A 15,419-nucleotide genomic window follows, 5' to 3' on the forward strand; every position below is an offset into this window, starting at 1 on the left:
ATAGAGATCTAGCCACATCAGTTTATTGAAACATACAGAGATGTGTGGAGCATGGTCTATAAACACCCCTGTGTGCATTAACATGTGACAGGGACTTTTTTAGGGTTTTCTATTTCAAAAAGGTAAAAGAAATGGATTTCTAAGGAGAAGAGCAATAAAAACTGCCCCGTCTCCCACAATACACATGTGCATGTTTCAGCAATATGATCTCACAAAGACTTCCTTGTACAGTATTAGAAGGACAGTAACAAGTCCTTTATAGCAGATACCAGGATCCCTTCTGGAATTTCTCCAGCTCACGAAGTTCTTTACAGTCCAGATGAACAGCACTTCAGGGTTCCATTGAAGCAGGATCTGATGATTTTAGAAGCAAGTGGCTGCCTCCCAGCTTCCCAGAGATCCTGCCTAGACAATCAGTCACTCCATATATGCCTGCATCAAGAAAGGAGATTCAGCTTTGTTGTTGATTTGCATTGGAATAGGGCTAATATGATGTTTGATTTCAACTCAAAAGGCACAGGAGGAATTGCCCAGTCCCTGTATGGTGAGTGCAGATATTCCTGGTTAATTCCAGTGCAGAGAATTCATTCCCCCTACTGCAACATTATGCAACAGAACATTAACAGAGATAGTCATAGATTTCTAAACAAGTGAACTGGCTGCCTTTAAAACCTATACTGTGGAAAAGCATGACTCACATCCCTGTACTGTCTTTCTATCAAACACATTTTTGTCCACAGCTGAAGCTAAAATGTCAGACACTTATTTAGGTGATAACTAACCTACTCTTAAAGAATGTAGAGACATTCCAATTCTGCCTTGAGCCTGACCCTATTATGGTGGCAGTTCCACGCTAGCAGCCCTGTCTGGTAACAGTACACATCTCAGTGCACGCTCATTGAACCAGCCAGGCGAGCAGCCCTGCAGCTGCTAGCATGGCCACTCCTGCCTAGGTCACTGTCTCCTACTATGCAGGGCCCTGGGGCTCCCAGCTTCACACTGCCTGCCTCCAAGCTACCTCTTGCGTTCCTTTGGCGGTGGGAAAATCTCTCATGCTCCCAACTGCTTCTCTGGGATCTGTCCCTGCTACAACATTCATTTGGCCAGTTGGATATCTCCTGTGTAGTTTATTGCACATACAGTCAGAAACAAGCAGAACATGAATAGAAAGCGCTGCAGATTTGCAATGTGGCTGAGTTAAATTTCCATAGGAACCTTCATGTTTAATATATTAAAAAACGTTGTGAACAATGTTAGCATTGATTCAACAAGATTGTTATAATTATCTCCCTTGGTTTCAACAGGGGAAAATAAAGGACTAAGATTTGGGACTGAGGTACTTTAAGGATTCATGAACTCTTTAAGGGAAGCAGAATAATAAATATTTCTCTTCATGCTGCAATGTCTCCCTTGTGGAATGTTGAACTTACTTTCGTCAGCAAAAGCCCCATGGATACAATCTTCCAAGGTTAAAAGTATTGGTGGGACATTTCACAGGGAAATCGGTACCACCATGGCGTATACATTGCTCTCTGGTCAGCTTAGCCTGGGAGAATCCTAAAGAAAGAAAAAGAGTCTTATCTGTCATTCTGCAGAGCAGGGTAAATAAGGGTTGTGAGTCAGCCTAATTATCTTCAATACAAAAGTTTATCACAGCTTTAGGACCATTTAAATCATTGTAGTTCAGTGCACATTCATTGGTTGCCTCTAAGAAGAAAATGGAGTGAGTTAATGAAATGGGGTGCTGGCTCTTTGGTTGCACAGTTGAGGACTGTAGCTCTGAGCAAGGATGGTCTTTGCTGCCCCACAGTGTTAAGAGAACAGGAGTACTTGTGGCACCTTAGAGACTAACACATTTATTTGAGCATAAGCTTTTGTGGGCTACAGCCCACTTCATCGGATGCATCAAATGGAACATATAGTGAGGAGATATATATACATACAGAGAACATGAAAAGGTGGGAGTTGCCCAACCAACTCTAAGAGGCTAATTAATTAAGATGAACTGTTGTCAGCAGGAGAAAAAAAACTTTTGTAGTGATAATCAAGATAGCCCATTTAAGACAGTTTGACAAGAAGCTGTGAGGATACTGAACATGGGGAAATAGATTCAATGTGTGTAATTAGAGTTGGTTGGGCAACTCCCAACTTTTCATATTCTCTGTATGTATATATATCTCCTCACTATATGTTCCATTCTATGCATCCGATGAAGTGGGCTGTAGCCCACGAAAGCTTATGCTCAAATAAATTTGTTAGTCTCTAAGGTGCCACAAGTACTCCTGTTCTTTTTGTGGATACAGACTAACATGGCTGCTACTCTGAACAGTGTTAAGAGATGGCAAGCGAGTAGCTGCCTGCATTGCTAACTTCCCTTAGTGGCGGTTGCTGTGGGTTTGATTCCCTCTGACAATGATGTGCCAGGCAGTATCATCAGTGCAATTCAGCTAAGGAGGGTTGAACTGGCTCAGCACTGGGTTGGATGACTACAACTTTTTTTAAAGAGAAGGGCTTGAAAAAGTCCCTTCCTGTTTAAATGCCTGCCTGTCCAGGATCTGCCCAGATTTTCTTCAAAGATTCACTTGGGAATAGTGTCTTCATGTCCAATTGCCCATTTTTGGTTATATTTGAAGAGGCCTGTTATTTTGAAAATGCAGCCCAAATGTGCACAGCCAAATCTTTTAGAATATTTAGGTTAGAAAAGTGTAACTGGAAATTGTGTTTTCTCAAGACTGTCTACAACCAACAGATATGAACCAAAATCCTGATGTGCGGGGTTGAAGCCCAGAACCCCGCTGCCTAGGGCTGAAGTCATAGAGGTCACATAAAATCACAGAATCCTTGACCTCTGTGGCTGACTTGTAGCGTTACTTATGAGTTCTTGCAACTTCCTCTCTATAAAATACCATGTTTTTTGTGTAAAATAAGGTGTGCTATCCCCATTTGTGTGAGACATGTTAGACCACAGCAGTTTGTGTCCTAGGACACATATGGGACATCTCTTGGTTTAGCTCCAATCCTCAACATACTTTTGCAGGCCTCTTCATATTGTCTTCCCTGTGGTGTGGTCCTTCTTCAACTTGTCACGACTCTGCATCTTTCCCCAAGTGGCAATTTCTCTGTCAGTACTTTGAGCTGTCTGCAGAAATGTTCATTTTGAAATCAGAAGAGATTCTCTATGTACAATGTTCCATGTTCATTGATGATTCTGTAGTTGTTTCATAGCTCATCATGCTGCAGCATAAAGTCATTTAACTCAGATTGCTTGGTTCACCACTAATAATACTGATAACAATTAATGGCACAGTAAAAGCGAACAGCTGTCCTCTCTGTACCCATCCTGTACCCAACCATCTGATAGTTAGAGGGATGGCTACATATGTTATGAGATCTCTTCAGAACTGCCGGTCCAATGGATCATCAGATCAAATGGCCATATAGGTCTTATGAGATTTCAGTGGGCTTCACTTTACAGATTTTCACTTTTCATTGGTTTCACAAAATATCAGCTTCTTTATTACAAACAAATGCCTTGTTATACTTTATCAATGATTAGTTAGACACACACACACACACACACACACATATATATATATATATAATGTTTTCTCTTTAAAATGTACCAATCCCTGCCAGACCCCACTAGAAACATACCCTTTCAATTATGATTTCCTGTTTACAATTACATTTTGAGATCTATCAGTTAGCCAGCTTTTAATCTGTTTAATGTGAGCCATGTTAATTTTATACAGTTTTAGTTTTTAATTAAATCATCATGTGATACCAAGTTAAATGCCTTACAAGTCTAAATATATTACTTCAACACTGTTACCTTTAGCAACAAAACAGATAAGCTCATCAAAAATATATATCAAGTTAGTTTGACAGCATCTCTTTTTTGTAAACCCATGTTGATTGGCAGTAATTCTATTATTAATTGTGTCCTGTATCGACTGCTCCAGTATCTTTCCTGGGATTGATGTCAGCCTGACAGGCCCATAATAACTCAGGGCCTCCCGTTCACCCATTTTAAATACTGGCACAACTATAGCTTTCTTCCAGTCTTCTGGAACTTCCCTGGTGCTTGAGACTTATTGAAAATCAATATTAATGGTCCAGCCAGCCAGCTTCTCAGCCAGCTCTTTTAAAATACACGACTTTCTCCAAAATGCTCTCAGTACCCTTTCTAGTGAAATCACCTTGTCAGTGAAACTTCCTCAAACTGCAGGGCTCTGTTGCAGAACGTGCCAGATAGACTAATTTTCTATATAGTTGCTAAAATTGTATATTATGCTGGCATATCAAGTCCCAACTTGATCTTGTATGTCTGTTATGAACTTCTAGCATAAAGCAAATAATATGGAAGAAATTGATAAAAGGTGAAGTTACTTCACAATTTAGAAAGAGTTTGTGGTTAGCTTCCCTAATGACTGTTGCTGTTACTCAAACAACTCCTCTGTGAGCCACAGATGAAACATTTGCTATTTGACATGTTTTAAGGGCTTGGCCCTAAGTTCTGCAAAGGATTCTTGCTTGTCCCTGGATATATACAACATTATTAAAAATAAATTCCATATTTTCTGTCATCATTACAGCTGCCAAACCTTGCCTGGAGGAAATTACAACCTTGGTTGAAATATTGGCCCCATGGAAGTCAATGGGAGGTTTAAACTCTATGGTGATGAATGTGGGGATGCCTGGCACAGAACATTGGGCTGGTCCCCAAAATGTGTTTTCTGTCTAGGATTTCTTGAGATGGAGGGTGGGAATCTCAGCACACTCTCCACAGCCACATAGAGTGACCAGATGTCCCGATTTTATAGGGACAGTCCCTATTTTAGGGTCTTTTTCTTATATAAGCTCCTATTACTCCTCACCCCCTGTCCCGATTTTTCTCATTTGCTGTCTGGTCACCCTACAGCCATAGTGCCTCTGACTGCAAGCCATTAAGGCTGAGTGAGTGAACAGCCAAACAATGGAAAAACCATCACGGCGGATACTCTTAGATGGCCTGACTGGTTTTGCCCAGACAGTCAATCTCAGGCAAAGGAAGATTCAGCCCTGTCCATCTAACAAAAAGGCACTGGGCAGTGTGGTAACTGAGCTCAGGCATGCCTGGGGTGGGTCGTTCTGTAAAAAAAGAGTTACCCTGAGAAGGGTAAAATAGACTGGGGATCACTTTCTCTGGAAGGGAAACTGAGCCCAGTCTTTGTCTTTAGAGTTGTGGTGCTTGGAAAAAGAACATAAGGGCTTGTCTACTTTGAGAAATTTACTGGAGTAACTATATTGGTGGAATTATATTGCTATAGTAATAGGGGTATAGTTCCCCGGGTGGACACTCTTGTTGTGCAATAATAGGGCCTTTTCCCAGTTTGTCTTAAACCCCTTCCAGAGGGACATAAACTGAGATGGGAAACAGCACTGTTTTTGTGAAATAAAAGTATACACATGGGTTGTTTCCCCAGTAGAACTGTAGGTATGTGGACACTATGGTGACTATACAGGCATAGCGATAGTTGTCACTATTACCAAGCAGTCCACACAAGAGATCCACTTTGGGGCACTACAGTGCAAATAAGTGATGGTCAAATAAACACCACCCTATGCTGGAAACCTACTGACCGCTATACTTACCTACATGCCTCCAGTTTCCATCCAGGACACATCACACGATCAATTGTCTACAGCCAAGCCCTAAGATAAAACCGAATTTGTTGTTTTTGTGGATACAGACTAACACAGCTACCCCTGATACTTGTCGGAAGACAGGATACTGGGCTAGATGGACCTTTGGTCTGACCCAGTATGGCCATTGTTATGTTCTTATGTCTTAATATTGATTGAATTGTGGTCAACATTATCAGTAATAAACCAAGCAAATGAGTCAAATGACTTTATGTTGCAGCATTATAAGCTTTGAAAAAAACGTATAGAATCATCAAGGAATGTGAAATGGCTTTACATGAAGAACCTCTCCTACCTTCAAAATGGACAATTCTGCCAGCAGCTCAAAGTGCTGACAGAGAAACTGCCACTTGAGGAAGGATACAGAGTTGTGTCAAGTTGGCCAAGGACCACATGACAGGGAGGCCTGTGGAAAGTGGCCTGAAGAAGTAAGTTGCTGATCAGAGCTAAATCAGCAGGTGTCCATTATATGTCCCAAGACATTTTACACAAACCTCTGTGGCCTAACATGTCTTACACAATCTGGGATGGCACAAGATATTTTGCACAAAGACCATGGAATTTTCCCAACACAGAAAGAAATTGCAAGAATTCCAGCCTCCAGATGGTGGTTGGATATTTCAAATCTTTCCCCCGTGCAGGGGGTCACTTTCTGATTTGTCCGCAGTAGCTTTGCCAAGAAGAATCCAAATCTTCACAGCCTGTATAAAACAGGCTGTTTGTGCCAAAGCCTCACTTCCTGAAGCTGAGAGAGACAGCGAGCGGGACTGCCATCACCTGGCTACAGAGAGTGCCCCTAGCCTGGTAACTGCTAAATTCTCTTCCCTTGTACTCACCCTATTAACTCCTCTTTTAAAGTTCTAGCTAGGGATATGACTGTGAGATCCAGAAAGAGAAGAAGAACACAGCTGTCATAACCCCTTGAGTGAATGAACTACTTGAGTGAAGTTTCTAACTATCTCGAGAAACCATTCTAGCCTGCCGTGGAGACCTGGAGAACGTGGCTTCTTCATGCCAGTTTCAACTGATAAGGAACAAAATTCCATGCATTGTGTTTACCCCCCAAAAAACCTTGGTTATTTTAAAGCTACTGAGGTAAAACCATCTGCAGGATAAATCCAGTTTTCTGAATTCCCTTTATCCAGAAATACTGCCTATCTGAATGCAGTGTGCCGCCTGTGTAGTGCTGTGTTAGTTAATCATCCACTCATGAACTAACCTTAGGGCTGCGGGAAATGTGATTTGGGAGGATTTCCAGAGTTAGAGATGAGGACAAGGAAAAAAGGGAAGAATTAGGGAGATGGTGGGGAGGAGAGAATAGGCGGGGAGGGAGAGAAAAAGTCAATAGGCAAGAAAGAAACAGATGAAGGGGGTTAAGATAAAGACTGAAAGGAGAAGTGTTCAAGGAGTGAAAGGACACAGGGAGACAGGACAGGAGTTATGAGAAAGAGACCAGGGCAGGAGGGAGAGGAACAAAGAGAGGCAGAGGAGAGAAAAAGAGAAGGAAAGAAGGAGGAGAGGGGGAGTAACCACAGGAAACAGGAGCCTCTGTGTTGCTACTTGAGGGTGGCATGATACTAATAGGCCTAGGCTCCACAAGTGCGAGGAGAAATAGTGAGGGGTAGGGTCAGCTCACTCCCCTGGGATTGTCAGAGCTAGGAAATGCTCAAGCAGCACCAAGGAGGCTCCTGTCTCCTGCAGCTCCTCACCCTCTCTTTCCCTCTCTCATCTGTCTGTTCTTCCCCTTTTCTATCCTCTACTCTCTGCCTCCCTTTGTGCTCTGTCCATGCAACACCTTGGGGACTGCCATCACCACAGCATGCAGGGGCAACATGCAAATGAGCACCGCCCCTTCCTCTTCTGCTACCTCCGGCTTCTAGCACTAAATTCACTAGCACTTCTTATGTTTATCCAAATACCTGATTATCCAAATTTCGAATATCCCCCAGTTGGATAAACCAGAGTGTGCTGTAATAGAATGTGTGATGTATGCATGTCTTTTACTAGCAAACTGAATCTTAGTTGTCTAGAAATTTTGGGTAGCTCAGTATGCGATCTTGAGTGTTAAAGTCCAGAAATATTTGTAGAAGGGAATGTCTCCTCCATAGACGAGAGCTGAGAGACACGCTGAGTGTTTCAGAGTTTAGCCTAGATATCATACAGAGTTTATCGTTGAGTGAAATCAACACTTCTTTCCCAAAAGCAGGAAGAAGCTTTGAATTGGTTGGTAAACTAATGATTGTTCCCACTATCTGAATATGTAGTTAACCTTGAATATTTAGTTCAAGTGGCCGAAGAGCAAAGAATAGAGAAATTCAAATTGTTTTAATCATTATCTGCATAAAGTGTGAAAATTAATTGAATTGTAATTCTTAATCTTTAGTAACGTGTCTGATTTTCTAAATTGTAACTTTAGAGCTGTTTGTTATAACTGTCACAGGCACTCCCATAATTCCGCTGGGGAACACTTTTGATAGCAATGGATAAGAATCTGCACTAAAGGATTCATAGTTTCTGTCGGTATCAAAGTTACCTGCCCAACAAAGTACAGAACTAGGGCAAAGTTTGTCTATGTAACACAACTGTGACAAGGCTCTGAACGAATTGATGTGATCTGTTACTTTTTAGTAAATTGTAACATCAAATCAGGAATTCATTTTATAAATTTCATAAACCTGAATAGACAACCATCTTTCTTCTGCTTTCTGCAGTTTCTAAATTGCTTTCAATTTTGCCTTGGCTAATAAAATATGTAAATGTGCGATAATTCTCCAGTCTCTACTTTGGCTAAGGAGAAAGAGATTACCACAAGAAACCTAATTTAAGACACTGGAAAATTAGTTACAAAACATGTCTGTAAAATGTATTTTGCCTCACACAATTGTATCTCTCTGAAATCCTTCTATGATTTCTATGGAGCTGTATAGATAATGATCATTATTATTAAGAGATTACAGAACATATATTATAAATGTCATTTGGATTAAAATAATATTTCTAGAACTCAGCATATGCCCACACTCTGTGACTCCTCTTTGTCTTGGTGTCTCCTCTCTCCAGTGACACTGAGTTCCCAGCTGACCTTCAGCCATGAAAATCCTTTATCTGCTCTTTGCTGTTTTCTTTCTGGTGCTTCAGGGCGCGCCAGGTAAGATATAAATGTAAGTGAGGGATGATGCAGAGGGATCTCTGGGAGCCTAAGGTTGCCTAATGCTTTCCATTAGAAACAAGTTTCTGACTTTTTTCTTAGGAGCACTAGTACCTCTGCAGTTTACATGAAATTTGGCAGGGGAATTGTTCAGAGATCTGGGTTATGTTTTTGCTGCCCCCAAGGAAAAAAATGTTTGACTGAATTATGCCCAGTGGGGAAAAAAAAATACATAGTGTTTTTCTCAGATCTTTCTGAGGCTTGCTGCTTAAACCACTCCATATTATACCTGCACTGCACGTACTCTTCCTCTAATGACTATCAGAATGGGATATAACTAAAATGAAGGGGAGGGATAGCTCTGTGTTTTGAGCATTGGCCTACTAAACCCAGGGTTGTGAGTTCAATTCTTGAGGGGGCCATTTAGGGATCTGGGGCAAAAAAATTAGTCCTGCTAGTGAAAGTAGACTTGGATGTGGACTTGATGACCTTTCAAGGTCCCTTCCAGCTCTATGAGATAGAATATTAATATTATATTTTATTATTAAGTGTGACCAACCTCATTCCATGTACACTTTGGTTTAGGATAAAGTACATGGAGATTGGAGCCAGGAGATTGTGAATTAACTTCTGCAGCAGGCTAGCGTTCATAATTCTGTGCCTGCCACAAACTGTATTATAAAGTCAGGTCTCATAGCCCACTGATGGGTTACACAGCTGGGAACAGAACCCAGACCTTTAAAATGGCAGCCCCTCATCTTAGTGTCTTAACCCCACTGTCTCTAAGAATCTGTCATTACTATATGCTTAGCTGCTTTCTAAGAAATTATATTATCTGAGGGTGGGAGAGTGTCTGCAGTCATGACAAGGTATCTGTTTAGGTCAGCGTTTCTCAAATGCGGCCACCGTGGTCACATGCAGCCACCAGGGGCTTTTTCTTGTGACCAGTCTCCTGGGCCGTGAGGGGTGTGTGTGCAAAGTTGCAGCCCCTTCCTGTTGCTCCTGGATGCACTGCCCTAATGTTGGTTGCTGGGGCCAGGAGCAGGGGTTGGGCCCTGCCCCCCTCTGAAGACACCTGGGGCACAACGCTGGAGGAGCAGGCAGCCAGCAAGTTCCTCACCTTCCCAGGGCCGGTGGGGCTCAGGCTTTGGGTGTCAGCCCTGGGGTGGTGGGGCAGCAAGCTCTGGCTGAGGGGCTTCGGGCTCCAGCCCTGGGCTACGGCTGCACAGTGGCAGGCCCCAGGCTCCAGCGACATGGCTTCAGCCTCCATCCCTGGGCACCGTCCTTTGGCCGTGGGGCTTTGGATTCTGGCTGCAGGGCTTTGGGCTCCATCCCCATCTCCGCTGGCCCCGACTGCCTCCCACAACCCTTCATCCAGGGCTTAATTTGTCCCCAGGCTTGCCAGGGCTGAGTAAGCCAGCTGTGAAAAAGTGATACTTATATGTTTGTTAATATCACTTTTCATGACAGACTTACTAGCTAGCAATAAATAAATTGAAATGATTTGGATATGTCTATGTGCATATTTATTTGGTTTTCCTAAAGCTAATTAAGTATTTTAGGGAAAAGTGTGAGAGCGGCCACCAGCAAGAGTGGGTGGCCATACTCTGAGGCCACCAATAAATCTGTCCTGAGAACCACTGGTCTAGGTTGCCCAACAACCTTCAGTTCAAAATGTTCTAACCTAAATAGTCTACAAGCTTTGGGTGTGCACATTGGGGCTGGATTTTCAAAATAACAGGCCCTTCGAGTGTAACCAAAACCCGACAACTGATCATGAAGACATTATTTCCAAGCTGATTTTTAGAAAAAAAACATCTGCACAGAGTCTCACAGACAGGTATACGTTGAAACTGGAAGGGACTTTTTCAATCCCTTCTCTTTCAAAAATGTGTAGTCATCCAACCTGGTGCTGAACCAGTTCAACCCTACTTCACCAAATTGCATTTGTGATACTGCCTGGCACATCACTGCTAGAGACAGAGGGAATCAAACCACAGCAGCAGCCGCTCAGGGAACTTGGAGGTCTGAGCAGCTAAATGCTTTCCATCACTTAAAGGCCAAGGGAGGCAAAGGACACCATGCTGAGAGCTACAGTTCTCAACTCTGCAGCCCAAGAGCTAGCGCCCCTCTTTAATTAACTTTCTCCATTCTCTTCTTAGTGGCAGCCACTAAAAAGGTCACAGCACTACACCCATTTCAATAGCACTAAAGCTGTGATACATTTTTGGATTTGAACTTTTGGGCTGACGTGGCCAGGCGTCAGTGAATGGGAAATGCCTGTCCTCTTGGAATCACCGCGCTTATTTACCCGGCTCTGCAGAATGATGACTGACTCTTTTTCTTTCTGCAGAATTCTCTGAGGCTCAGGATCCCTTCAAGCTCTGTAAATACCGTGGGGGTACCTGCTCCTATAAGAGATGTCCCTTCAATTATAAAGTCATTGATATATGCACTGGACGCTTTTTGTGCTGTCGCGGGTAAGTTCAAGTTTCCACAAGGCAGACATTGTAGCATGAACAGAAATGCCTGTACCCCTCCTTCCTACATCTGAGCTCTTGTTTAATGCTCTTGGAGGCTCAGCAGATGTGGCCCATGGGCAGGGGTCAAAGGAGGCTTCAAGAACATTTTTGTGCTGCTCACATTCTAGGCCACCTGGGGGCAGGAGTGGCCTCAGCATGTATTAGAACAGTGGTTCACAAACTTTTGTACTGGAGACGGCTTTCATATTGCAAGCCTCTGAGTGTATACATTAAACACAAATTTTTATATATTTAACACCATTATAACTGCTGAAGAAAAGGGGGGTTTGGGGTGGAGGTTGACAGCTCGCAACCCCCCAGGCAATAACCTCGTGACCCCTTGAGGGGTCCCAACCCCCAATTTGAGAAATCCTATATTAGAACATCCCATTGGCTTCTATTGCATACAACAGTCTTACCCAGGCTCCTGGACAGCCTGGAGCAACCCAGATTCGCTGCAGTGCTCAGTGCTACTGGGATTGCCCCCTTACACCTGACAGCTCCCAGCAACATCTCCAGCACTACCCCATCATTTGCAACAGGAACAGCATAGACCTATTATGGCAACCATGTGCTGCTCATGCTTTGAAAGAGTTTTCCCCAAACCTCTTAATGGCACTTTTAAAGCCTCCATATGCTGCAAAAGCTTCATGTATACAAAGGGATTGGGGCCCAAATGTGCCATTGTCTACATTGCTTTTATATTTTAGAATCAGAAATCAAGCAGGAAAAACAAAAGTCTGGAGGAGAGTGTTCAGAGGCTGTGTCTACTGTGTATCAGTATGCAGGAGAAGTGAAGGTGAAAGTTAGAAATAAAACAATATCTATAACAAATGGGATACAGAGGAAAAAGCCATTAATCTAAATTGGAAGTAGTGAAGTGCAGTAATATGAAAAGGGAAGCTAAGGAGAAGAGGGAAGAAACCATAGCTGGGAGGACTAAGGACAAGAAAGCATTGTATTAAAATATTAGGAAGAAACGAAATCTTTACAATGGTACGGATCCATTTCTAGATAGTGAAAAAATGTGAATAATGAAGCACAGACGGCAGAAGTGTTCACTAAATATTTCTGTTCTGTATGTGAAAAGAAGCAGGTTGATGTATTGATATTACAAGAGGATGGTGACTTCTATCTAGTCCATTATTAACTAAGGAGGATGTTAGCATCTACTAGGGATAAACATTTTTAAATCAGCAGACCTAGATAACTTCTGTCACAGAATCCTCAAAGAGTTAAGTGAGGAGATCTTTGTTCCCCTGATCATTTTGGAGACATTTTGGAATGTTGGGGAAATTCCAGAAGATGGGAAGAGTGATACCAATAGGCACAAAGACAGGCAAGATGACCCAGGAAACTAGAGGCCAGTGAGCTTGACATCAATCCCTGGAAAAATAATAAAAAAGATGACTTATTCAATAAAGAATTAAAGATTAGGAATATTGTTAATGCCAGTGAACAGGGTTTTTAGCATATTCAGTCTTGCTAAAAAAAACCTACTTTATGTTTAGATGACTTTGATATTAGTTGATAAAGATAACTGCCAGGATGTAACATAATTATATTATTGCAAAAAGCTTGGCTTGCACTGCACAAGATTCTGAGTAAAAAACTAGCACCATATAATCTCAGTAAAACACACATTATAATATAATATAATATAATATAATATAATATAATATACTTGTCAATGGGGAATCATCATCGAATGTGGTGTCTCCAGTGATTTGATTAAAGTGTTTAAGTATATTTACAGGGAGAAAATACCAGATTCTCAAGGACTCTTTAATCTAGCAAAGAAGGCAGAACAAGAACCACTGGCTGAAAGCTGAAGCCAGACAAATCAAGTTAGAAATAAAAGAATTTTTTTTACAGTGAGAGTGATTAACCATTGGGACAAGCTACCAAGGAAATGACGTATTCTCCATCTCTTGGTGTCTTCAAATCAAGGATGGATGCTTTTGCGGAAGATAATCAAATACAAGTTGCTGGGCTCAATGTAGGGGTAACTGGGGGAAATTCTATGGCCTATGTCTTACAGGAGGTCAGACTAGATGATTTATTGGTCCCTTCTGGTGTTAAAAGCTATGACATTCTGAGAACAAAATGGCTGCTGTCTGCAGGGACTTGGTGTTTATAAAGCTTTCAAACTGTAAAGCTACAGCATTATAGTAAAGAAAAGCCTAAGAGTTTGGAGGCTACTGACACCTCAGGGTGGGTGTAAGTTTGTGTGTGTGAAGGGAAGGTAAAAAAGTTAATAAGGTAAAGTATTTTCAAACTAGTTAACTCAAAACATTGTAACTGGACACGGGTCCTAGTCTTCACTCGGGGGGCCTTCCAGACAGACCTAGTGTGAAGAATATTTGAGTGGAAACTGACCAATTCATTAAAATTGCAGTTGACCAGCACGTGCAGCATTTCACTGAGCTTCCTTACAGTATATGTGGGTCCTGATGCTGCTAATATTAATGCATAGGAGGAGTTTTTGTTAAAATATAGTAGCTTGTGTATGAGAGCTCACAGACCGGGGATGCTGTAACACATCAGTGTGCTAGGTGCTATCTTGCCCAACAGATTGGGGAATGAAGCAGACATCTCCAGAATGAAGCTCATGGGTCTCTACACACTGAAGGTCTAGGCTCTCTAGCTGGGGCTGTTACAGACTCCCATTCTCTGTAGATCAGGCACAGAGGGGACACGTAACACACATTGACCAGTGGGTGACACAGGCATATTATCAGAAGCACTCAGTCTTCTGTATAATTAAAACAGTACCAGTCCACAAAGGATTTAAAGCCATTTAAGAGCTCATGAATTCTTTCATCATTAAAGCAGCTCTGTACAGAAACTTAGCCCTTGATTTTCCCCCTTTTGAAAACCAAGGGAGGTAGTTGTAAAAATCTTGGTGACGTCAATGTGAACACTATTCAGAAGATTTTTGAGTGGTTTAAACATCAAGGTTCCTATGTAAAGTTAGATTGGCCACATTGTAAATCTCTACCCTTTTCTATTCATGTTTTGACTGTTTCAACAATATCAGCCATAAACTATTCAGGACACCCAATCAGGACATATTAATGTTGCATCAAGTACAGTTCCCCAAGAAGCAACTGGGAGGGTGAGAGATTTTCCTACCTACTAAAACACAGAGATGCAGGTCATGGGCAGGCGATGTGAAGCTGGGAGGCCCTTGGGCTGGCAGAGTGAGAGTCAGGGATGTAGGCTGGAGTGGCCATGCAGCTGCTCGGCATCTCTCCTGGTTGATTCGCTGAGCGTGCACAGAGATCCACGCTATCATCAGGCTGGGTTGCTAATGTGCGACTGCCACCAGAATGGAGTCAGCTTTCATATAGAACTGGAATTTCCCTTCATTTTTTAAGAGTAACTTATTTATCACCTAAGTAATTATCCATCATTTTCGCTTCAGCTGTGCACAAGGTGTGTGTGATGAACCAACTGAACCTGGATGAGAGTTGTCCTTTTCTGCAGTATAGTTTGCATTGGCAGCCAGTTCACCTGCTTATATACATATGGGTATCTTTATTAAAACTCTGTAACAGAATGTCGCAGTGCGGAAAATGAATTCCCTGTGCTGGAGTTAACTAGGAACCCCTTCACTCACCATAGTGTTACTTGGGAATTCCTCCTGTGCCTTTTGATTTGAAATCAAACATCATATTATTCCTGTTCTATGGGAAATCATCACAAAATCTGATTCTCTTTTCTTTGTACAGGCGATTTTCTGACTGATTGTGTAGGCAGGATCTCTGGGAATCCGGCAGAGAGCCATTTGTTTCTAAATTCATCAGATCCTGCTTCAATGGAATCCCTGAAGTGCAATTCATTTGGACTGAAAAGAACCTCATGAGCTGGAGAAATTCCAGAAGGGAGCCCTTGTATCTCCCCTATAAGATTCGTTACTCTCCTTCTAACAAAAAACATTTGGTTTGAAATAATCTTGCTGATGTGTAGATGGGAGGCGAGGGGGCTGTTTCTATCATTTGTCATCCTTAGAAATCCATCTTGTTTCATTTTTTAAAATTTAAAATAAAATAAAATAAAAT

The 15,419-nt window shown here is 42.1% G+C and overlaps 1 long non-coding RNA gene across 1 annotated transcript; it reads left to right on the plus strand.

Moving 5' to 3' along the window:
• The first annotated feature begins 6,366 nt into the window (after window positions 1–6,366).
• Window positions 6,367–15,419, plus strand: LOC117875400. The gene is made up of 4 exons (XR_004645265.1): window positions 6,367–6,489; window positions 8,746–8,833; window positions 11,187–11,313; window positions 15,090–15,419. It is a non-coding gene; the product is annotated as an uncharacterized LOC117875400 (long non-coding RNA).

This window comes from Trachemys scripta, chromosome 3 (genome assembly GCF_013100865.1).
Source record: "Trachemys scripta elegans isolate TJP31775 chromosome 3, CAS_Tse_1.0, whole genome shotgun sequence".
Taxonomy (NCBI): Eukaryota; Metazoa; Chordata; order Testudines; family Emydidae; genus Trachemys; species Trachemys scripta.